Raw genomic sequence first — 25,586 nt, forward strand, 5'->3', positions numbered from 1 at the left:
TCTCTGTGACTATCATAAATAAATAAAAATTAAAAAAAAAAAAAAAGACTCAGAGGTTGTGGGGAGGCGGTCCTGCAGGCTTGGAGCGAGGGCCCCCCACAGGACAGCTGCCCAGTCGGGGGGTACTCCTGTCACCTCTCTTCTCCACGGGTCTCTCAAGTTAACAAGAAGATGATGGCAAAGTGTAAGCACGGTGCCTGCACATGGTAAGAACTTAGTAAATATTCTTGAGAAAGCAAAATAACATGTGTGAGAACAGCTGCGAACGAAGAAATTACTATTCACCTGGAAGTCAGTTATTGGTGAAACACATAGCAGGTGACAGCAAAAGGAAGGGCCCCATGGAGACTTCGCCCAGGTCACCGGCCCTGTGAGCAGGGAAAATATGACCGAGAGAGAACTGGGAATCCAGGAGAGTGTCAGGATGTGGAGGAGTGGCGAGCACCCGTCCTTGACTCTGCAATCAGAATGAGCCAGCATAACAGGACACTGTAACTGCTGTGTAGACTAGGGCGAGAATAAAGCCATTGCCCTCCCTGGGCCTGGATCTCTGACCTATACTTGTGGTCCCAGAGGAAGAGAGAAGAGTTATAACCCCAAACTCTCTGCCCAAAGCCACCAATGGTGCCAGTCATAGATATCACTGCATCCCATAAAAAGACGGTATGCATAATTGTTCCTGTCTTCAAGGTGAGGAAATTGGACTGGGGTTACTTGGTGAATTCAGCTGAACCCAGAGCCCAGGACTTTGTCATGGACTTGAAAGCCTGTTCCCTTCCCAGCTGTCTCTCAGGGCTGTTTTTACCCCAATCAGCTTTCACAAACAGATCTAAAACCATAGAGCAAAATATGAGAGCATGAAATTGGAAATAAAATAGGTGCTTCTACATCTATTTAAATCCCATTTATTTTTAATAACTACTGAGGTTAGGTTTTGCATGAAAGGTGAGAAGTTGGTTTAAATCTTGATTTATGTCTTGGTTGACTAGTAAAATACTGTCATTCTGCTCAAGTGAAGAAAAGGCCCATTGAAAATGTCACACTTATTTAGCTTTTCTTAAAATTAAGTGCATATCTCCTGAGCATTTTCTTCTTTGGTCTTAAGCACCTATGATTTCCCAGATTTTGTTTGCTGGTATGTTCCTTTCCTCCAACATGTGGGGATACGTATATGTATGTAGGCCTATGGCAACCAAAGGGCTAATGCTTACCTTGTCAGTCACACATAAATTCTCATCCTAGGGATGCCTGGGTGGCTCAGCAGTTGAGCGTCTGCCTTTGGCTCAGGGCATGATCCCAGAATCCCAGGATCAAGTCCCTCATCAGGCTTCCTGCATGGAGCCTGCTTCTCCCTCTTCCTGTGTCTCTGCCTCTCTCTGCCTCTCTCTCTCTCTCTCTCTCTCTCTCTGTCTCTCATGAATAAATAAATAAAATCTTAAAAAAAATTCTCATCCTAAATGAGGATCGTTTGTCCTCTTAGTTAAGTGTCTTTCACAATGTTTATAAACCAAAGGCATCTGGCTCAGAATGGGGACTAATATAATTGCAATAAAAAAATTGGAATACAAATTGGTTAGCAGGAGAGTCTTCAGTAATGAGCAAAAACAATTATGTCAATAAGCCCAACCTAATGTGGAAATAAATGAGAATATCAGGCCATTGATCAAGAAGCTCACATAGGCATTGTTTTAATTAAATCTACGAAGTATTGCTGTTTCTAGTACTTCCCATGGGTCCCTCCTTCCATTGACCTTGGGGGTCCCCTCTTTACCTCCATGGCCTGGAACAATACTTCTGTGGTTTTCCCACAATCATCTGCTTCTCTTTATATATCATTCCATAGCTAGGGTGACCCATCAGTCTTGCTTCATGATGGATGGTTAGTCTCATCAGACTTAATTTAAGAATCCAAGTCTCTCCTTTACCTGAACAACAGTGGAAGAAATTTGTCTCTTAAACTTACTCCCTGAGCTTTTGAATTCATACCCTGCCAAGTTGTGTCCCATTACCAGAAAAGAATATCCACTATTGCTCAAAGTAAGAACAGCAAGATTTCAGATTGAAACAGCCCCTTTCTTCCAACAGCCTGAAATAGCAGGTGAGTGCTTCTTTCAAACTGTTCAGATTTTAGTCAGCACGTTTTGGTCATTCTAGACCCAGAAAATCCTCAGAAATCAGAATTCATTATGTAGGGTCAGAGAGATGGAGATGGATGATGGTCAACCAGGAATTAATGAGGATTGAAGAAATCTGACCAATTTTGCCTGGAGATCTCTGTGGCCATCCATCTTTTTCCACCATCTGCTCCAAATTTGGACCTATGCCCTGAGAGGCAAAAGACAAATGCATCCATCTTAAAAGTCCACCCAGGTAAAATGCCATTAAGTTGCATTATTATCCAGAACTGTAGAGAGAAACATTTCTTTTCTAGTTAATCTGGCAGCCATCAGTTGTTCCCCATTAACTTGAGAGAAGCATCTGGTTTATGTGCTAGGATAAAATACCTCACAATCTATCAAAATTAAACCCCTAAGAGTTATTACTGAAATTAAGGACGGTCTCTTATTTGTTGGAGGTGGGTAGATTCATGCTTTCCCACGAAGTTCATGTTCTGGCATACTTATCTGTGGGATCTGCATTCCCTGGGTGAATAGGAACCTAATGATCATACCTGTTTTATGATTTTAAGCATTCCATGTTAGCATAAATTAAAGCACATTCATACGGCTGTTGTTGTTAAAGACAACAATCACCTCATGGTAAAATATTATTTTTCCTGAGGGTTCTCAGATACCTCTGTTAGCATGTCCAGTATCTACAGGCATTCTCACGTTTTTCTGCAGTTGTTTGTGCTCTGATATAGAGTCTAGACAGAGCACAGAGACACAGGAAGGTCTTTCTGAAATGTTTTTAGACTAAGGAGGATAGAAAATGACCTAAAACACACTGGATTTTAGGACACCTAAAATAAGATTTCTCTTATCATATCCTGTCTCACTTCATGAGAAATAGGTATATTCCTGAGCCATCTAACATATGTCACATATTACTAAATCAAATCTCATTATCTCATTATTGAAAGGAATTCCCTCTCCCTCCTTCTTTCTCTTTCTGTGTTGGGTTTACATAAACAAATATTTCAAATCTTTTTAAGCCAAATACTCTCTTTCTTGAAACAAGTACTCTGAAATACACTGTTGTTCAACTCTAAATGCTCTCTCCCTTATTTATTTCAGAGTTCTTTGAACTAAACTACATTGGTTGGAGAGGTAGAGAAAGAGGAGGTGGGAGAGAAGGTGGGAGAAAGAGAGTATAGTCAGAGAGCTTGCGTAGACAGGTCTGCCCCCAGGGTTCCCCCCGCCCCCCCCCCCCCCCCCCCCCCCCCCCCCCCCCCCCCGCCCTTAAGTGGATCCTTGATGAGCATGATAAGGGAGATGTGTGAGTGTCTGCTCTCTCCCCAGTCTGGCTCAGCTCTCTTGTAACCTGTATAGCGTAAGCATTTTGACATGTTCAGTGGACATGTGTATTTTACACAACATGCCACAGCTGCAAAAGAAATTCTCCAAACTAATGTGACTGGATTGATAGTCTAAAAAAACTGGTTAGAGCATGGAATCATAAAAATTATACTCTCATTACATATATGTATTCATTGATATTTATCATATACATTCACGGATATTTATGTGTCATCCTTGTGCAGGGGCCATGCTCATCTTCTCTGTTTCGTTCCAGTTTTAGTATATGTGCTGCCAAAGTGAGCACTATGTTCACAGGTATTTAAATATATGGGTGTACACTCATTCACAAATTTGGTATAGGAACAATGCCTTGCCTTTGAATATGGGTTCACTGTCTCAAAGTCCCAATTTCCTGTCTAAACCAGAAATCGGTTATGATTTTCAGGTTCCAGTTTCTTTAAAGAAGATAAAAAAAAAAATCCAAAGACAGCTGAAAAGCAGTTGGACTTTGGAATCTGCTTAATTTTTATGATTTTCCCCACAGTCTTTTAGACTTATTTCGTTTATACTTCATGTGCCCACAATTTTTGTTCATCCTTGACAAGTCTTTCCAAGACAACGGTGTAGGCTTCATAGAAACATGTCTCCTTTTCACACTCATATATCATGTGTTCACATAACATTTCGTTACATGTCTTAAATGGAAAAAGTACAACTGGCGTAAACAGGTTTGGGAACAAACAAGTCTCAGTTGTCTTCCAATTGCCTTGATGGGGAAGTGGGAGGAGCCCTCAGAGAGCAGCTGCCTCACCAGGCATCTGGAGTGCCTGCCTGGCGGCTGGGGGCACAGCCTGGCTGGAGGTAGACCCACTGAGCTTCTCTGACTCTCAGCTGAGGCTCAACCAAAGAAACAGCTAATGATCTAGTCCCATGCTGGAGGGGAAAAAACTGACCAGGTGAGCCCTAGGGAGAAACTGTAGGATGGTCTCTAACCTGATGCCTTTCTAAGGCTTGAAGGGTCACTCTGCTCAATTTTTATCTTACATGCTATTGGATAAACTTCCTCATAACATGCAATAACACTGCTGTAAACAGAACAAAAAGAAAAAGCAGTCATGCTTTGGGCCAGAGAAAAACTAAGAGGTAGAATATATATTATATAAATATATACTACATAAGTATGTAGAAGTAGGGCAGCCAGCGGTTTGGCACCGCCTTCAGCCCAGGGTGTGATCCTGGAGACCCAGGGTCGAGTCTCACATCAGGCTCCCTGCATGGAGCCTACTTCTCCCTCTGCCTGTGTCTCTGATTCTCTCTCCCTGTGCCGGTCATGAATAAATAAATAAAATCTTTAAAAAAAAAAAAAAGTATGTATAAGTAAATGCTATAAAAGTATATATACTTTTTTTTTGTATATTACTTTAAAACATATATTATAGGGGTGCCTGGGTGGCTCAGTTGGTTAAGCACCTGCCTTCAGCTCAGGTCATGATTCCTGGGTCCTGGGATGGAGCCCCACATCGGGCTCTCTGCTCATCGGGAGCCTGCTTCTCCCTCTCCCTCTCCCTCTGCCTGCTACTCCCCTGGCTTATACTCTGTCAAATAAATAAATAAAATCTTAAGATAAAAACCTCTTTTTTAAAAAAACATATATAGGGGCAGCCCCAGTGGCCCAGCAGTTTAGCGCCACCTTCGACCCAGGGCCTGATCCTGGAGACCTGGGATCAAGTCCCACGTCGGGTTTCCTGCACGGAGCCTGCTCCTCCCTCTGCCTGTGTCCCTGCCTCTCTCTCTCTCCCTGTGTCTCTCATGAATAAATAAATAAAATATTTAAAAAACCATATATATAAAGCTATATTTTATATTTAGATCCATATATAACATTATATAAAATCTTTATCACATAATAAATGTATATTATCTTACATTTACATTATATATAAAGTATATTTTTATATTATATATATTCTGCCTTTTAATTACATCTATTCTGCCTTTCAGTTATATATATATATATATATGTGCAGATGTCTATAAGAGTATATAGACATGTCTATGGTGTGTGTGTGTGTGTGTGTGTGTGTGTGTGTGAACACTTATCTCATGGTGCTTCATGAGGTGTGGAGGTTCACACTGTATCTTAAAATAATTTGACTGAAATCTTTAATCCCTAAAATTCCAGCTGGATTGAGAAATTGTCTTAGTTGTCTTGGTTCATTACTTTGGACTACAGGCCATCATTTTACTCATCATTGCTGCTATACAGGGTTTGGATAAACATATTGTGGATGAAAAGGATCTGAAGCTGGATCCAGTCTCAGTGTCAAGGAGTGCCAGCCCATAATCATCCATACTGGCCAATTCTGCTTCGTTGCTACTTTGCAACACTTGCAGCTGTGAGGGATGGTGTATTTAAAGGGCCTTTCTTTAGCTCCTGCATTTTATTTATTTATGATTGATTATTTACGTTCTACTTCCACAAAGGATTCAAGGGCAGCTGAGTTCTTCAGTTAAACCCATTCTTTATCAGTTCAGCCACTTCTTCATCCTGCTACATCCAACTTCAATGGAGTAGTTTCCTCAGTGTGATCAATTAACTCGGACCCCTGTGGCCTGGGCCCTCCACTGAGCAACAAAGGCGGTCCATTTGCAGAGTCTGTGACCTTTGGATTACTGCCCCAGCAGTACAGGAAATTCTGGCAGCCCTTCCCAGGGCATCCCCTTTGGTGTCAAGACCTCTCAGGGGTGGCGTGGAGTGTGGAGACCAACAAGGCCGTCAGCAGCTCCATACGTCAGCGTGGAGGTAGCTGAAGAGTGACTTTGAGGACCTTGCCTGGTGATGACGTAGGCCATCAATAAGTGTCCCATCTTGTAGGGGTCTCCATCCACACGTTCAATAACCATGCACCCTTTTGTGAGAAGCACGAGAAAGAGCTAAGCTTCAATCTCAGCTACAATGGATCTCCACTCCTCCATCTTTACCCCGTCAAGTCTCTAACTAAATGGAGCAAAGTATCTACAGGTGTTATTTCAATTTCCATGCTCTTTTTGAGCTGAAGAAATCACCTAACTTCACTATGCTTGATTTTTGTATCTACATCTTGGTGATGAAAGCACTGGTCCCTGGCATGTTGAAAGAACCTCAGGGCAAGAACCACCACATGTGGCTGTGGCAAAAGCCCCTGAGTGTTGCTGTGCCTGAGAGCCACTTCTACCTGACGACCTTCTCAAACACCAATCCCTTGCTTTTGGCTTGTCTTTGTAAGAATGGCAGCTGCTGATCTCAATGCCTACTACTTTTCCCAGATAGTGAATAAAGCACTGCATTCAATCATTTACTCTTGTTAACTAGCCTGCACTCCCAGTAATTCTGCTCTCTGAGAAGATGAATAGCACTGGGCACCCAGTTGCCAATGTAAGGTCTGTCCTCAGACAGAACAAAGATGCCTCACACCATCTAAATATATTTTTCCATTAGTGGGGACAGCTTTGCATGCACCATACACTCTCCCACCAACTTTTCCCCAACCAATAGCAGACATGTGAAAACAGTTGGTAGAATCTTTGGGAATGACCTGTGGCCATGGAATAGTATGATGCTAATTTGCATGCACCAGGAATGAATCTATGACCTACACTAATAGATTCACTAAGGATTGAGCTTAGTGAATAGATAATCCAAATGCTGGCCTTGATTGGAGTAGAAGCTATCTTCACAGAATAGGAAACTCTGGGCTAGATTCCCCAAGGTTCTAGGTCAGTGGTCCGCTTTTAACTACTAATCAGCGCTTTGTCCTAACCACTTGACTAGCCAATTACAGACTTAAAATATGAATAGATACACCAGGGGCAAGGCTTTGAACTCATCAGGAATAAAATGACAACAAAGAAATCTCTAGACTCTATTTTATGTATCTGAAGTATAGTTATGAAAAATTTTTATTCTATATTAGTTTAGTCTCATAAGAGAAGTAAATGTAGGTCCTTGTCCTGGGTATAAAAATGCATACAGACCAGAAGAGAATCACAATTCACTATCTATAAAGCACTTCTAAATGCTACCCTTGTGTGATTACAACCTTGACAGATGAAGAAACTGAGGCTCAGAAAAAAAAGTGATTAGCCTGGGGTCTAGAATCCTGGTGTTTGACTCAGAGTTGGTTGTGCCTCTTGGTTTTTCATGTTCCCACCATTCAGGAGATAAGGGCTTGCTGATCAAGTCCAAGAGGGAAAAGACCCTTCATAGGACAAAGAAGAGATTATAAATAGTGTGTTATTAGTTGGCTTTACTTGGGCTTTCAATGTCTGCCCACAGAAATGCATATTTTATTTATTTATTTTATGGTGAAAAAATTTATATTTAGATTTATAGCCTGGGATCATCAGTTTAGATGATCCCAGTTTTGTTGGCAACATCCAAAGCATCATATTCAGGAGCCAGTTGAACATATCCTTTCTTCTCTCCATCAGGCCTGATCAAGTTATTGATCTTGGCCACATCAGTGTCATAGAGCTTCTTCATAGCCTGTTTGATCTCGTGCTTATTGGCCTTGACATCCACAATGAACACCAGTGTGTTGTTGTCTTCTATTTTCTTCATGGCTGACTCAGAGGTCAGGGGGAACTTGATGATGGCATAGTGATCAAGCTTGTTTCTCCTGAGGGTACTCTTTCGAGGATATTTGGGCTGCCTTCAGAGATGCAGGGTCTTGGGTCGCCAGAATGTAGGTGACGTATGGATCTTCTTTTTTTTTTGTGACTGTGCACGCCTTTCAGCCCCGCTTTCTTAGCTTTCAAAGCCTTTGCTTTGGCTTCGGCTTTGGGAGGGGCAGGAGCTTCCTTCTTCACCTTCGGTGCCATCTTCGTGAAAGGGCAGAAATGCATATTTTAATAGGCAAACAATTCTGTAGCTAAAAGGACTGGACATGTATGCTTGGATTTCAAGTTTGATATGAGCCATTCAAAGTCACTGGTGAAAAATTATGCATGTATCTCACTTTATAAAATGGCTCACTGTATAAATGTGGTTCAAAAGGTGTGCTGTTAAAAGACATCATGAGATTCTAACTTAAAAAAAAAACTTTTGAAAAAAAAAAAACTCTTAAGTTGGGGTGCCCGGGTGGCTCAGTCAGGTAAGCCTTAGCCTTTGGCTAAGGTCATGATCCTGGGGTCCTGGGATTGAGCCCTGCATCGGGCTCCCTGCTTAGTTGGAGCCTGCTTCTACCTTGCCCTCTGCCTTTCTCTCTCTTTCTCAAATAAATAAATAAAATCCTTTTTTTTTAAATCCTGTTAAATTTATGTTTTATCCAGTCATTCCATCCAGAGCACACTGAGTGTCTAAGTTAGCCAAACTGGACAATGAATTGCGGTGAATGGCATATTCTCTCCATCATTGGCAGATCAAGATGTCCCCTCACTTTGCTGAGCTGCTGTCCTCCTGGGCAGTGCTGCTGCTGTCCTGGAGAATTACAGCCCCCTGGGCTCCTGCTCCCACAAACTCTCTAGGAACACTCCTCAGCAGTAGAAGGAATTTTCTCCTGTTATTTGCAAATAGAAGACACTTGTGGCAAAACTTGTGCTGGGGTAAATGTCCTGAGAGAGAAGTGGATGCCAGTGTGATGAGTGCCTGGGCATATGTCCGCAGTCTATCACTTTCCAGAACAAGTTATCCAGTTTCTCAGAGGCCTCTTAGTTCCCTCCATTAATTACGAAGAAAATAAAAATAATATCTACATCCAATGTTCCTACAAGGATAAAAGGAGGTAAGGTGATTTGAAAACAATATGGCACCATCCAAAGAAGAGTTTAGGTATCATTGAATCCTGGCAAATTAGACTGGCCAAGACCCTGAGACCAGGGGAGAGAGACTAACAAAGAACTCGGCCAAGACCCTGAGACCAGGGGAGAGAGACTAACAAAGAACTCTATAGTAGGCCTGGCTCACTTCTCTACTTCCTCTTCCCAGCCCCAACCACACCCCCAGTGATGACACTCGGCCACCTAAACTGTCCCAATGTGTAACAACACATTCTGACATTCCCAAAAGCTTGTTTGACATCCTACTCTGGGTGGGTAGCTGTCTGGCTCTCCTATAGTCAACGCCCCACCAAAAGTCTCTTCCTCATCTAGCCATTTGTGATGACCTATCCAGGCCATTTGTGATATTTCCATAGTGGTATCCAGTTGACCTCCAAGTGAGGTTGATTCCCTTAGCATTCCCCCTAAGCCACTCTACCCTTTTTTCATTGTAATGTCCTTACTTTTCACTCTTGGTTTCCACTCTCACATCTTCTAAGATTACACTCATTAGAAGAGTAGTCAGATTGAGGAATTAGGTACACCCCCTGGCTGGCTACGTTTTACACTCTGTGCAGGAGGCAGAGAATGAACAAAGTTGGGGCCAGACCGGCTTAGAAGAGGATGACACTGGGCAAGTCACTTGGCTTCTTTGAGGCCCCATTTATGCACCTGTTAATTATGGCTGTCTCGTTCACAGGCTGCTTGTGAGGGCCTGATGTTATAAGTGAGGAATCAGGCAAGGAAATAAATGAAACTGGGGAACTAAGCATCCAATTTATCTCTGGCTCTTTGTATTATAAAGGGGATATTTAGGATTGCAATTCCACATTGCTATGGCTGTTTTGGGGTCCCTTACATGACCAGGAATGTGGAGGATACTCACATTTGTTCAGCACACTAGAGTCACCCAGCTACTTTGGGCTGTGCTGGGCTGCTTGAGGTTGAGGGATCAGTGTCTCAATGGGCCTGTGAGGCATTTGAGATGCATCATGGTCAGGAACTCAGTCTCACAGTTCCTGAGAAATCTGCCATCCTCCCTGGTGGTATCCATTTTTATCAGGACTATTAACAAATTTTTTTGTGCGGAGGAGTTTTTGGTGGTGGCATTTGGTTCTTTTATGGCCCTTCCTTTATCTGGACCACGAATAATCAACTGACGAATCTCTCTCCCTGTTCTCATTTTTCAGCGGATATTTCCTGGGGATGTTCTACTTGGTGCTTTAGGGAAAGATGGGTGGATGGAAGCTAGTGGTCATGAGATAGAATATAGTACCTGAAAACAAACAGACAGACAGACATATTCACAGAGTCCAACTGTCAGAGTGCTGGCTGACTTTGGACTCTGAAAATTTCCTTTGGAAACTACCTGTGCTGAGTCACTATCTGGGACTATGCTTGAGACAACCTCAGCACCTTGTATGACACTTGGATGCTTAGTTCCCCAGGAGCCTGGCTCTGCACTGGCTGATTTCAATAATCCTCATACAAAGTTTCCTGAAATTGTCACTTACTTTGCAATGCTGACTGTCCTCCTGGTGCAACTGGACCCCCAAAGTGGACAGACAGTGCCTATGCCTTAGCAGAGGACCCAGCACAACTTTGACAGCAAGGTTGCAACACTCTCAGCAAAAAAACCTTGACTCCAAAGCTAGAAATAGTGCTTCCAGCTGACCTCTCTCCTCTTCCCCTCCCCAAACCTGGCATCTCCCTGAACCTTTGACTGGCAGTGAAAGAGCAAGACCAGCAGCCCAATCACACAGTTCATTCTAGCTGCTTTGGAAAGTGAGAGAGGAGTCAAGGAGGAAAGCTGTATTTACACGGACAGGAGTGCAAGACGCAGCGAGGAAAAGTCTTTCTACAAAAACATCATGATAGGGTGACTTACCTAAACAAAACTGTAGCTAATTATCAGTTTCAGTTTCTCATTATACCACAGATAGGTGGTGGGTGGACTAATCTGTTTCAGAGGCCAATGTACCTGCATTATTTTATAGAAAAATATTTTAATGGCCCATATGTGTCACTGTAAGTTTAGAGAGGAACCTGAAAACTGGTCGTACTACAGGTATTAGTTGTGTATATAGAGTATGTGGCACACATGCATTCCTATAAAAGGCACCCTAAATACTCATCAATCTGTCATTGACTTCCACTGGAAAACAGATGTTAAGTTTCTTCAGGGAATGGAGAAATGGCAAAAAAAAAAAAAAAAAAAAAAATCACGTTAAAAAACCCTAACCCTTGACCGGTAGGCTTGGCAAAATGGGAGAAGGCACATAAAAAGCTACCCCCAGAATCAGCTTCACTATAATCCTTGCTACTTATTTTAGAGGAGATCTGTGCAAGTAGCTCAGCATCTCCTAGTCTCTTAGCAGAGAAGTTCGTGCTTGATTCATCATGAGTTGGGGAGTTGCTTCTCCAGGGGGAAAAGCCAGGAAGGGGTGACCTAGAGAAGACCCACTGGAAAGGATCCACCACAACCAAGAACAGAAGCTTCTCCAAACAAGCATCCTGGGAAGAAAAGCCTTTGACAATTTCCAACTCAACACAAAATAGACAACCCAAAATGTGATCAATGAAAAAGAGTCTTGAGAGAGTGCTGTGATATGAAAATCTACTGAAACAATGAAGGGTAAAAACAGAAACCAAAGATTATTGGAGAGCTGAATTCTATACGAAGGGAAGTTACGGATAAGAATCTAACCCTTAAGAATCTATAATCCTGTCCATATGATTTTTTATTCATTTTTCCATGTCCACCACAAAACTAGCACCCTCAATAATATAAATAATAAATATTTGTTGATCATTTATATTATATGCCAAGCACTCTAAGCCCTTTACATATCTCAACTCCTTTCCTTATCAAAACAAACCTATGTGGCAAATTCTATAATAATTATCCTCATTTTACAGAAGATAACATTAAAGCACAAAGAGGTCAGGGGCACCTGGGTGGCTCAATCAGTTGGGTGGCCGGCTCTTGATTTCAGCTCAAGTCATAATCTTGGGGTCCTGGGATCGAGCCCATGTCAGGCCCCATGCTCAGCGGGGAGTTTGCTTGAGGATTTTTTCTCTCCCTCTCCATTTGCTCCTCTCTGTTCACATGCACTTGCACGTACTCTCTCAAACAAATAAATAAATCTTAAAAAGAAAAGGCACAAAGAGGTCAAATAAATTGCCTAATGTCACACACCTAGTAGACAATGCCTGGACTCACACCTGGCCATTGACTCCAGAGTCTCTGCTCCTTTTGTTTTTTGTTTTTTTTTTTAAATTAGAGAGTCTTGTTTACTGTTTTGTTTTTTTTTTAAGATTTTATTTATTTATTCATGAGAAACACGGAGATAGAGGCAGAAACATAGGCAGAGGGAGAAGCAGGCTCCCTGCAATGAGCCTGATGTGGCTCTCGATTCCAGAACTGCAGGATCACGCCCTGAGCTGAAGGCAGACACACTCAACCACTGAGCCACCCAGGTGTCCCCAGAGCCTCTGCTTTTAACCATTATACTTTACTGTCTTTCAATGAAGAGGAACATTCAAAGGAAAGAGAGAAAACAGAGCCAGTGAAATAAAATGGGTTATGTCATACGCTTGCTGGAATACACTCAGTGAATCAATTCCCATTGCTTTGATTCTACATTTTCCAAGGAAAGTGAACACCATGATGGTCACCACAGCATCTGCCCTCTCCCTCCCCCACTGTGGACATGGGATTCAGGCAGACCAATCTATTGGTGTAGTCCCTGAAAAAGCGTATCTTCTATTTGCAAAACAATGAACTACATTTTTACTTATGGATTAGCCTCCTGTGAACTCAGAAAATGCAAGTCTGTCCTGACCATCCACAAGGTAACTTATGAAATCACGTGAAAGATCTATAAAGCTGAAGATCAGAGCCTAGTCTACAACGAAAACAAGCCAAAAGAGCAGTGTCCCTCGAAGAACAAAGTAAAATAGTCATCTAGTGTAATTTGCTTCTCTAAGAAAGAATAAAAACAAACATCATTTACTGAGCACAAACTATGTATGTGCCAGACACTGACGGGCTGCTCTCTGTGCTGTGTTCTTCGTGCATTCTTCTGTATTCTCCCTGGAGAGAGGGGCCGGGGCTTACCAACCCCAGAGTGAAGGCTGTGGTTCCCATGTATCACAGACCATCGCTGCTTCTGGGACAAAATTTATGCTGGCCTGTGGCTAAGTAGGACCAATCTGGACAATAGGGGTTTTTCCAGAAGCTACAGAGGGCTGTCCTTTATTCTGAGATTATATTCTTCCTATGTGTTAGAATAACTTTTCTTTTTTGAAAAGATTGTAACATTATATGACAATTTTGCTCTTGCTGTTTCTAACATCCTGACTTCTCAAGATAAACTCTAACAACCCTATGTTAAGCCTCTTCAATTGGAAAAAAAAAAAATTGTTAGATCACAAAATTCCAAAACGTGGGGTCACCGGCCCAGGGGGCTGAGAGCCTGGACTTTGTCCAACCTCAACCACAGGGGGATTTCAGAAACAAAGAGACAATCCCAGTGGCTGAAAAGTACCCTATGTTGTCAATGTCTTCCTTGCTAAGCTCCTATCTGACCTCTAGTTACTCCCTTAGTCCTCAGTGGCTGCTACCAGTAGGAATTCCCTATCCTTCCTGGCCAAGCTGACATGCTGGGCAGAGTTCAGGACACAGCTTTAAATGTGGTTTCCTGATTAACAGAGAGACTCCAGGCAGGCAGGAAAGAGTTCAAGCTCGAATATTATATGTCATAGTCATCTACCGGTTCTTAGGAATGAATCCATCAACAGAAATGACCTGGAGCAAAATACCATTCCTGAGAAAATCCCTAACAACTCAGGGAGGGACTCCTGTGGCTGCACTCCACCTTTTGTGTCTTCTTTTCACAAGAAGTTCCCCTAAAATACATTTACACAGGAAGATACTTGAGAAGGCTGATGGTGATGGAGAGAAATGAGTGCTAAAAGGAACCACGCACCACATCTATATGGCTTTCTGGCTAAAGGGGATAAGAGAGAACCCTCAAACAGGAGACGGGGTCTTTGACTTGGCTCTGCCATTAAATTGCCCTTGAACCTTAGGAGAAATCATTCTCTGGCCTTCTCCTTCCTCAGTCACAAAAAGAAGATGTCTGGTCACTCTCACTCCTAACATTTCTCTGGTTCTACTCACTGTCTGGAGGAGAGAGCAAGGTACCTTCATGTATCAAAAAAGACACCGAGAAATAATATGGAAAGGAAACGTGGAGCATTTCCAGGGGCACCTCCGGGGCGGGGGGTCTCTCCAGAGTGAGCTTCTAGCCAGAGAAGAGAAACAAAGTGGGCCTACATTGCTGAGAGCAAGAAAGAGAAGGTAAGGAAAAGAGCAGGAAGAAAAGAGGAGGGGAAGAATCAGAGAAAAGGCAGGACCTAAAATAAGTGTGATCCTATGAGCAGAGAGAGCTAAAAACAGAAATAGTGAAGAAGAGCAGAGAAAGAAGGGGAAGGAAGAACCAGACCTCTGCCTCTCATTTTGAATAGAAATAGAATTTCCTGGCTCTTTCACCATCCACTCACCAAAAACGTCACCAGATGTGAGGTCCCATGGCATCCTGCCAAATTAAATAGAGAAAAGCCTCACTCTTCCAGAGAGCAATATAGCACCATTTTCCGTAATACAGAAAACACAGAGGCACCCCATCTGTACGCAGCTACGACAGAAAGGAAAAAAAAAAACCCTAAACTCCACAAAAGGTCCATAACCTTTAAATAAAAATAAAAAAATTAAAAAAAAAAAAGATTCTGGGCTAAGGCATCCAGAAATAGAACATTTTGATTACAAAATAAAAACTAGGTCAATAAGATAATGGACGTGATTTAAATGAAAATCACAGTATTTGTAATGGGCTAAAAATGGTATCAATATTACTGCAGAGAGGAATATAATTAAATGTATTTTTAAACAGCAGCTCCCCGCCCCAGCACTACAAATCCCAGCCCCGCCACCACTACTCCTCCACCTCATCGGAGAGGAATGTACTGGCGTGCCACAAGTTGGTCTGAAGAATGCAGAGTTTCCGTACTACTTTAGAAGATCCCCAATGACACTGGTTAGCTACATTCTTTCACTTTTAGATCACTGTTATTCATTTATAAAGCAAAGAAATGGAAAGGTTCGAGATCTGACCACTTAGTTCTTTTATGATTTCTACTATATGGCCAGGAAATATGCAGATGGAGGTATAAGTGCCACAGTTCTCTCTGGCCGACTGACACAAGAATTCCAGACTATCACACGAGGTGCAGAGAGATCCTAAGAGGGTTGAGCAAAGGCAAGGAATTAAGATAAAGGGTGGAAGTGCAAATTTCTGGTTTTCTCTCTATGAGATGTGGTGTGACCTTATGGATGAACTCTAGCTCTTGAGTGTAATTTATCTTCTAAACCCTCACAGGGGGAAGGGACGCAAAGAGGCACAAGATGAATTAGCTATAAGGAATAATGTTCTGGATGGTGGCTATGATGACTCTAGTGGGCAGGCAAGGGCTGCTGTGGCACTGGCACGTCCCTGGATGTCTATATAAAAGCCTCGGCCTGGGACTCTGTTTATGAGGAGCTATCCATGGCCCTTCCACACTTGGGATGCCTTCAGGGGTCAAATAGAGATGAAGCAGGATTACTCTATGATGAATATATTACCACTTTAGAATATATATGTACACACATAGGCACATACACAGAGCATTCCTTTTTTTTTTTTTTTAAGATTTTATTTATTTATTAATGAGAGACACAGAGAGAGAGACACACACAGACACAGGCAGAGAGAGAGAAGCAGGTTCCATACACGGAGCCCGACACGGGACCTGATCCTGGGTCTCCAGGATTACGCCCTGGGCCGAAGGCAGGCACCAAACCGCTGAGCCATCCAGGTATCCCCAGAGCATTCCTTATTGAAGGAGATAGCACCAATATTTAGATTGTGGAAATCTCAGAATAAGATACCTGCATGATCACATATCATCTTCAGTATTCAGAAGAGACTGTTTTCAAAATCTCTTTGTGAGTAGCATATATTTACTAAGAATTTTTTTTTAAGATTTTATTTATTTATTTGAGACAGAGAGAGTAGGAGAAAGAGCACAAGCGGGGAGGGTGGGGAGAGGGAGAGGGAGAAGCAGATTCCCCACCGAGCAGGGAGCCTGACACATGGCTTGATCTCAGGTCCCTGGGATCATGACCCGAGCCAAAGGCACACAATTAACTGACTGAGCCACCCAGGCACTCCATTAATTAGCTTTAGCTTTTTAAAAGAATTAACTCTTCAATATATTTAAATTCCAACACACTGACCATTAGGGCCAAGGCACTCAATCATCCTTAGACAGCACAAGTTCATTTCCCATGAAGATCTGTTAAGTAACAGCGGAACTTGTCCAACAGAGAAGTAGGGAACTTAGTAATTTTACATTATGACTCCCGTAGTGCTGAACTCCCTAAGGGCAACTAAGTGTGTCCATAAAATATCATTAAGTTAGTGCCCACTTCACCCTCTCTTTACTTTGAGCATCATAACTAAAGGTATTTCAACAGGCAGCAAGTGTACAGACACCCTAACCATGAGTCCTCTCTGTTAAGTGACTTAAGGAGCTCCAAACCCCTGGTATTCCAAGTGAAGTGAAATAAGTCACTATAATAGGCCTTGAGGAATTCTAAACCAACAGAAAGGCCAAAAAGTTAAGGATCATCTGAGCTCATCCTCTCACTCTCAGCACTGTTCTTATTTATAGTTCCTTCCTACCATCAGGGCCTCTAGACCATGAAACAAAAATAGTGAAGCAAATGCATGGCGAGGGTCACTGCAGACTGGGCAAAATTTCTGCGCATATCCACCAAGTGTGGAGCTCGGTTTTCTGTAGAAGCACACTCAAGTCAACCTCGTCTTTAACTCTGACCTTCCATGACCTCGGTTTGGAGATCCTGAGAGGGATGAAAGAAAAGAACTCAAAGGTCAAGCAAGTAAAAAACACTGAAAGAATGCTCAGTGCAAGCATATGATACGGGGCATGCCCCGTATCCTAGGAGTACGGTGCGGGGGGGAAAGAAATGGATTATTTAAAGGAGAAGGGAAATAAGACGACAACATCAGCTCTTGACAAAGTAGATGAAAGCTTATGTTCAGAAAAGCCTGGGGGGAGGATGAAGCACTGTAGTCACTTGTACTGTCACAGGGTGAACGTGGTCTAGAGTCACTTTGGCAGATTTTGGCTTCTAGCAGGAGGAACCAGCTGGGGGCTGAGGAAACTGGTGTTTTTGGAGAAAGAGAAACAGCTGCTTGAGCACGAGTGTCGGAAGGAAGTCCTCTTCCCTACTGCCAACCCACAAGACATAAGTGTAATCCAGTCATAGGAGCTACTATAACAAGACAAAGGGGGACAAGACTGAGTCATTGCCAATGAGTGCCCCCAGACCTCTGACAAGGGGACCGCGCCAACAAATGCATGAAGGGAACAACCACTAGCCAGTAACATGGGGATCCCTGCCTCCAAACAGGACTCATGGAAGGAATTCTAATTTAATCTGTTCAAGCAACTATTAATTACTTCTACAGGTTCAGAAACATGATGGACTGGTCAATCAGTACACAATGTAAAGATTTATCTCTAAACAATATGTAAACCCTCTATTCCAGGTCTTTGATCTGATAAAAGTTGGGAATCTGACTGACTTAATTTACTTGCATTCATTTCTTTTGTGTAAACTTTGTCAGGTGAGAAGCAGTGAACTACAAAGGAGGAGGTAAGTAGTAAGTGGAATGATAGGACATTTCTCTTAGCAATAATCATTCCCTAAGTAAGAGTTTTCAATTACCCCTTCCACTGCCCTACTGGTACATTATAAGTCAGTAACTATAATAGAAAATCCTGCTTTTTTTTTTTTTCAATAGCAAACATTCTAACGGTTAAAAGCCTAAATAGACTGGAGACCAGAATAAACTAGAATACCGAATATTTCAGCACTTGGCCATTTTAATGGGAAAAAATATGAAGTACACATTTCCATGTAAATGGAAATCCTACATTTATAAAAGCAGGCAAGATGATTATGTGTGACAAATACTTATAGGCAAATGAGAAAAACTAGAAAAAAGTTCCCTCTTCTAAAATAAACTACTCTTTTTTCAGCATACAATTCTCCTAAATTCTGACATTTATGCTTGCTTGAAAAAACAATTTAAGTCAACACTTCCCACTCTGTTATTCAACCCTGAGGCATAAAATTTTGATTAAATAGCCTAAAAATGCTTTCGTGCACAAGGAGCAGGCAACAGCTGACTTACACCATGACAAAGTCATGCTGTAGCTTGACTTCTACCCAGGTGCTCTGTTGGAACCCTCCTAAATCCATCTTTGACTCTTGCGTTCCCTACCTTCTCCCTTCTTTAAGAAAGTACCAAAGCCTCCCAGTGTGGGCGTTCTCCCAGTGATTGCCATGCACTACACCAGGCTCTTCAAAAAACACCTTTTTTGTTTCAACAGCACCATAACCAGAATGGCATGCTCCTCCCCTGGGTCAGCACCTCCATTCTAAAACAGGATCCTGTAACTTCCCATTTCCTAAAATCTCTGTCCCACTCTTATACTGTCACTCAGCTTCTTTCTCTTCTGGCTCCTTCCTTCCTCCAAAGACCTTAATAAATCATAACTCATCAAATCATGAGACAACTCCAAGATCACATGTTCAACTGCTTCCCTGACAGCCCCACCAGGGTGTCTAATAGGCATCTCTAGCTTACTATGTCCCAAATTGAATTCCTGATTTTGGTTTTAAATCTGGTACTTATTCAGAGTTCTCCATCACAACAAATGATATCACTCAACTGCTTAGGGCAAAAGCTGAGAATTGTCCCAGACTCTCTCACTCTCTCTCTCTCTCTCTCTTTCTCTCTCTCTCTCTCTCTCTCTCTCTCACACACACACACACACACACACACACACACACTACACATCTCATCCAACAACAAATTCTGATTACTACTTTGAAAATATATCTCTGGGGGGAGCACCTGGGTGGCTCAGTAGTTGAGCGTCTGTCTGCCTTTGGCTCAGGTCATGATCCCGGGGTTCTGGGATTGAGTCCTGCATCAGGCTCCTCGCAGGAAGCCTGCTTCTCCCTCTGCCTATCTCTCTGCCTCTCTCTCTGTGTCTCTCATGAATAAATAAAGAAATTATTAAAAAAAGAAAACATATCTCTGGAATCCCACCACTTGTCTCTATATCCACTATGGCTATGCTAGTTTAAGCCATCGGCATCCCTCACCTGGAATACCGTATAGTAACCTAACTGAGCTCCTGGCTTCCACTCCTACTCTTTTACTAAAGTCTGTTCTCTGGGGCGCCTGGGTGGCTCAGTCAGTTAAGTGTCTACCTTGGCTCAGGTCATGATCCTGGCGTCCTGGGATTGAGTCCTGCATTGGGCTCTCTGATCAGTGGAAAGCTTGCTTCATCATCTCCCTTTGCCTGCCCCTCCCCCTGCTTGTGCTGACTCTCTCTGTCAAATAAATAAATAAAATCTTCAAAAAAAAAAAAAAAAGAATAAAGTCTGTTCTCTGTACCCATTCAGAGTGGTCATTTACAAAGTCCTATAAAACTCATTCTCCTTCTCAAACTTTCCAAAGGCCTCCCATCATACTTAGAATAGAGTCCAAAGTATAAGGATTGTATGGTCCCTGGGGATCCCTGGGTGGCGCAGCGGTTTGGCGCCTGTCTTTGGCCCAGGGCGTGATCCTGGAGACCCGGGATCGAATCCCACATCGGGCTCCCGGTGCATGGAGCCTGCTTCTCCCTCTGCCTGTGTCTCTGCCTCTCTCTCTCTCTCTCTCTCTGTGACTATCATAAATAAAAAAAAAAAAAAAAATTAAAAAAAAAAAAAAAGGATTGTATGGTCCCGGGTAGCCCTGTAACCTACAAGGATACCTCTCCAACATTATTTCTGACCACACTTTGTCTTGCTCTCCCAACTCCACTCATACTGACTTTCCTACTGTTTTTTAAAACGCGTAACTCTGAATATTATCTGTGTGCATGGATTACATATTATCTCTATGCAAATGTTAAATCTATTTATCCACCTACACCTGCTACTCTGATATAGCCTCAAGATCCATGCTCTGTCTATAAGGGAGGCATCTCAAGCTAGACGTTCCTATGCCAACACAAATTAGACACTGCAAAAAGAAGCTGTTTTCCTATCACCAGGCTGGAAACCTTAAAGCAGCTGCCAACCTCTACTGTACTGCCACCCACAATCGGTCAGGTGCCAAACTCAGCCATGTCCCCTATCACAGGCACCTCACTTTGTCCCTTTCTTCTTACTCCCTTTATTCAGAGTCTTATATCTGTCCTGGTCATCTCATGTCCAAAATCCTATGCCTCCCCTCGTCTATTAGCTTCCTCATATTGCTATACAAGTGTCCTTCCAGAAGGCTGACAAGGGCTTCTTCTTACACCCAAGTTCAAGTCTACACATGTCAGCTTCCATCCCTGACTCCCAACTACTTCCTTCTACTGTTCTCATGCTATCCAATACCAACAGTCACCAGTCACACATGGCTCTTTACGTTACAATTCACTATAATTTAATACAACTAAAAATTCAGTTCCTCAGCTGCACTGGCCACATTTCAAGTGCTCGACTGGCACATGTGACTGGTGGGGACCCTGCTGTACATTTCCATCATCATAGAAAGTTCTACTAGGCAGTGCTGGAACCTATCTCCTCTGGAAAATTTACTCAACTCCCAAAATAAACTCTGCTGTGAGAATGAATCCCAAAACCAATGAGCCCTTTCAACGTATTTTTACCAAAACTTCATGCTTCAACATTACCCTTCACCCAGCATACATGCAGGACTTTCCTTTCACAAAACCTCTTTTCTGTGTAAATATCTGCATATTACTATTCAATTTTTTTTTTCAGTGCTTGATCAGCTCTTATGCCTTCACTATCTGCTAAATAGGGTTGACTATTTTAGACTGAATGCTCTTGTGGGCAAAGCCAATATTTAATGATGCCAAGCATAGAAAGCTCTTCAAAAAGTATGTTTTAATAAGGGTGATAGCATAGTAGGAAAATACCTATGCTTTGGAATCACCCTGCTCTGAGTTCCTGTCCTGCCTCTTGCTAGCCACTTGGATCTCAAATTACTTAATCCTTCATTCTCAGTTTAAGCATCTGTAAAATAGAGAACATGGTAATTCTCTTCCTCATGGGGTTGCTGTAATAATTACATGGGATCAGACCTATAAATCTCATAGCAATAGTTGATGTGTGATGATCACTCATTAATGTTAGCTGATGAGATCAATGATTTTAGCTAGTTGTACCCAAAATAAATTTAAATAATACTGGAGGGGGTTAAAGCATGATGAAGAAGAAATCTCAAATGCAACCACTCATCTTACAGAGTCAAGTGAATGTCTTCAGATACAATGTGATGGATATTACTTAAATATCAAATGGTGGAAAATAGGCATCAAAGTAACATAAATTTGAGCATTTCTATTCTGCTTCTTGTATAAAAGCTGCATAAAGTTTCCAGTTCTTCGGAAAATTTGTTTCAGGAACAGTGGAACCTTGCTTGGCAAGTTGAACAACTTTCCATTAGTTAAATGCAAGAAGGATGATTTCATTTTAAAAGTGAAATGTGGAAAGTGGTTAAATGGGCAGGCTATAACTAATCATACTAGTCTTTAAAAATCTGAAAAACAAAACAACAGAGAGAAGACTTATAATTCAAAGCACATGTGAACATCATTTTGTATTGATTGCTTCAAAGTCCATCATGCCAGTGAACAACTAAAATGAATACATATACATATTCCACACATTTTGAACATGAAATATCTTCTTGCCTGCAGTAGTTGAAATTCAAAGGTGGCCATGTATACTCCATAGCCAAAGCCAATATATTAATTCTGCTAAACCTGTCATCCATTCTTCTCTTGCTATGGTGGCTTCTGAAGGTACTAAGCCAGTGTGTTTCTCAAAGCTTGCACCTCAGATCAATAGCAACAACATCACCTGGGAACTTGCAATTTCTTGGGCCTCACCCTGGACATAATGCATCAGAAAAACTCAAAGGTGGGACCCAGACATGCATGTCTGAAGAAGCCAGGTGTTTCTAGTGCCAGAGCCTGGGAAGCACACCTGGGTTGCACCTGCGCCCTCTCTTGGGGGCAGCTCTAGCAGAGAAGCCATTAGGCCTTTTCTTGGGCAGATAGTATTGAAAATAGATTCAACTGCTCTCATTTGTTTGGACACATGATATGGATTCAGCTTCCCTCCCATAAGGTATGATCCCTGATGGGAAAATTAATGGAATCATTAGCAATGCTGAGCAGAGCCCAGGAAAGGAGGACCTCCCAAGACTCTAAGGCACCAAAAAGCCTCCATAACACCACACATTTTGTCTATCACATAGAATGGAGTCAAAATTATATGGCCCCAAATCAAATGGTTTTGTAGAAGAGTTCCTGACCTTCAACGAGACATAAAAGAAAAATACAATGGATGGAGTACTGCGGTTAATTTCCCCTAACACCTGTTTATTTTTAAAGTACTTTGGGGAACAAAGGGGGTCACATAATTATGTAATAAAATCCCACCAACTATATGAAAAACAAACAGAAAGGAAGACACTAGATGCCCTCTTCAGAGGTTTTTGAGAACCTAACACTTCTTAACAGTCTAAACTCATTTGAAGGGGAAATGGAGAAATATGCTTGACCTCAAATTTTCATCATACGAAAGTACTTTTAAGCAAGAATCGCCTTCAATGACTTTTGTTGTCATTTTTAAAAAGGATCTAAGACAAAACAGAAGCTTATTTTAATACTTTGATGCCTCCATAATGTTGACAGTTATATTTTCACAATTCAAATGTGTTCTCCAGCTCACTGCCTTATTCATTTTTCACTGGAAGGAATAAAATTTAATATGCATTAATATAAAGTCTTATGCTTTTAAAGAGTTTATTTATTTATTTGAGAGAGAAAGAGAGAGCATGCACAAGCACATGATCAGAGGGAAGAGGCAGAGGCAAGGAAGAGAATCTCAAGCAGATTCCATTCTAAGTGCCTAGCCTGAGGCAGGGCTCGATCCCAGGACAGGACCTGACCCAAAATCAAGAGTCAAGTGCTCATCCCACTGCACCCCCAGGTGCCCCTAAAGTATTGTGCCTCTTTAAAAACATTTTGTTTGAAGTTTTTTTTAGAAGGTGCCTATAGTCATATATTGTTTCTGCAAATATGGTAATTTAAAGAAACTAACAGATTCTTTCACAAATTTATATCACAGACTACATAGTTGTATAGGAATAGCCAGCTTTTTTTTTTTTTAAAGATTTTATTTATTTATTCATAGAGACACAGCTAGAGAGAGAGGCAGAGACACAGGCAGAGGGAGAAGCAGGCTCCATGCAGGGAGCCCGATGTGGGACTCAATCCCGGGTCTCCAGGATCACGCCCCGGGCTGCAGGCGGCGCTAAACCGCTGCGCCACCGGGGCTGCCCGGAATAACCAACTTCTGAAAGGAGAAAGCAGTAGTAATGTCTGGGCAGTGGGGTTGGGAACAGAAAAACAAGACTTTAGTTTTTTCTTTAAGGATTTAAGACTTTAAATCCTTGAACCCTATTCAAACTTATTTTTTACATATTTTGTATAGTTTTTTTTAACTGTACTAGGTAGAAATAAAATGAGTGAACTTGAAAGTAATAAATCCATGCTACTGGACCATTAACCGTTGGTATCCATCTCATTGACCGTTACCTGATAGCTTTAGGAAGCAGTTTCCATTAACTTTTTCTACATTGGGGTACACGTCACCAGATGACACTAGGCTCTCATCTGGTACAACTCAGTCACACTGCAAATGAAGCAACAGAGGCGCAGAGAGGTTAAAGTTTGCCCACATCATCAAACTTAATGATACCAGGGCAAGGCTCACCCTCAGCTCTTGGGCTTCTTGGTTTATGCTCTTTTTTTTTTTTAAATTCTATCATATTGTCCATCACATGTTCTACACACCACTCATGCATTAATCTAAGATTTAAGTTATAATCATGAAAGTACTACAGTGTTACACAGACATGACTCCACTAGAACAATGACTGACAAGCTGGACACTGTAATTGAACCCTGCACCTACCAATGGTCCAGGGGAGGACCTTACACAGCAGCAGAGGGGTGGGGGTGGGGAGGCCTGAAGATCAGGATCTCAGCAGTTTTCTGCCTGAACGTGACTCCTTAACTTAATTATTGAGAGGCTAGGGGCACCTGAGTGGCTCAGTGGTTGAGTATCTGCCATTTTCTCAGGTGGGGATCCTGGGATTGAGTTGTCGGCCACCGGGGGTGTCGTGCCCCCCTCCCACTCGTATCGGGCTCACCACAGGGAGCCTGCTTCTCCCTCTGCCTATGTCTCTGCCTTTCTCTGTCTCTCATGAATAAATAAATAAAATCTTTAAAAAAAATAACTGAGATAACATGCTATTTGCATGTAACCTCTTTATGCATTCTTTTTCTCAGTAATGTTGCAATTAAAAAGAGTAGCTAGCTACTTAAAGAACTTTGACGATTAAGTGACATAATTTATGTCAAGTTCATAGCCAAATGCCCGGTACATTGCAAATGCTTAATAAAAGTCAACATCATGGGCAGCTCAGGTGGCTCAGCGGTTTAGTGCTGCCTTCGGCCCAGGGCGTGATCCTAGAGACCCAAGATAGAGTCCCACATCAGGCTCCCTGCATGGAGCCTGCTTCTCCCTCTGCCTGAGTCTCTGCCTCTCTCTGTGTCTCTCATGAATAAATAAATTTAAAAAGTCAACTAAAATTTAATTAATAAACTAGGCACAATTTAGAACCTTCCACACTGTCTCTGGTCAATATTATGAACATCCGCCCCAGACTTTGATGGTAAGGGCTCACCTCTGCAAGATTTGCATTTACCCCAAGTTAGTAACCTAAGAAAAGACACACCTTCTGGCTCCATTCTCCCCAGCAGTCATGGCTGAGTGGCTCAGATTTAATGAATGTGTGAAAACACTGTGGAATGGTGAAGTCTCCTAAACAAAAGATACACTTTGTGTTTAGCTTACCCTCAATCATGGCTGGGAGTCAAGGTTCATTGTCAACTCTCCTGATCACCCAAAGGACTCTGTTTCTCCAGCTAGCTGCCAAAAGGAGAACTTGTTCTAACAGGTCCCTCCTGGGCCTGCCCACCTTTCCAGCCCAGTGTGAAGCCCTCGGCCTGCCCATCCACTAAAGACCTCTCTTTTCTCCTTTC

At 42.2% G+C, this 25,586-nt stretch overlaps 1 protein-coding gene, 1 non-coding gene and 1 pseudogene across 4 annotated transcripts in view; all 3 read right to left on the bottom strand.

The window, feature by feature from the left end:
• SAMD4A (sterile alpha motif domain containing 4A) overlaps positions 1–25,586 on the bottom strand; it is a 216,508-nt gene that overhangs the window by 120,963 nt on the left and 69,959 nt on the right. The gene's annotated exons all lie outside the window — the stretch shown is intronic.
• Positions 3,659–3,765, bottom strand: LOC121493981. Its single transcript, XR_005988630.1, has one exon. It is a non-coding gene; the product is annotated as a U6 spliceosomal RNA (small nuclear RNA).
• Positions 5,667–8,607, bottom strand: LOC121493101 (annotated as a pseudogene).

This window comes from Vulpes lagopus, chromosome 6 (genome assembly GCF_018345385.1).
Source record: "Vulpes lagopus strain Blue_001 chromosome 6, ASM1834538v1, whole genome shotgun sequence".
NCBI lineage: Eukaryota > Metazoa > Chordata > Mammalia > Carnivora > Canidae > Vulpes > Vulpes lagopus.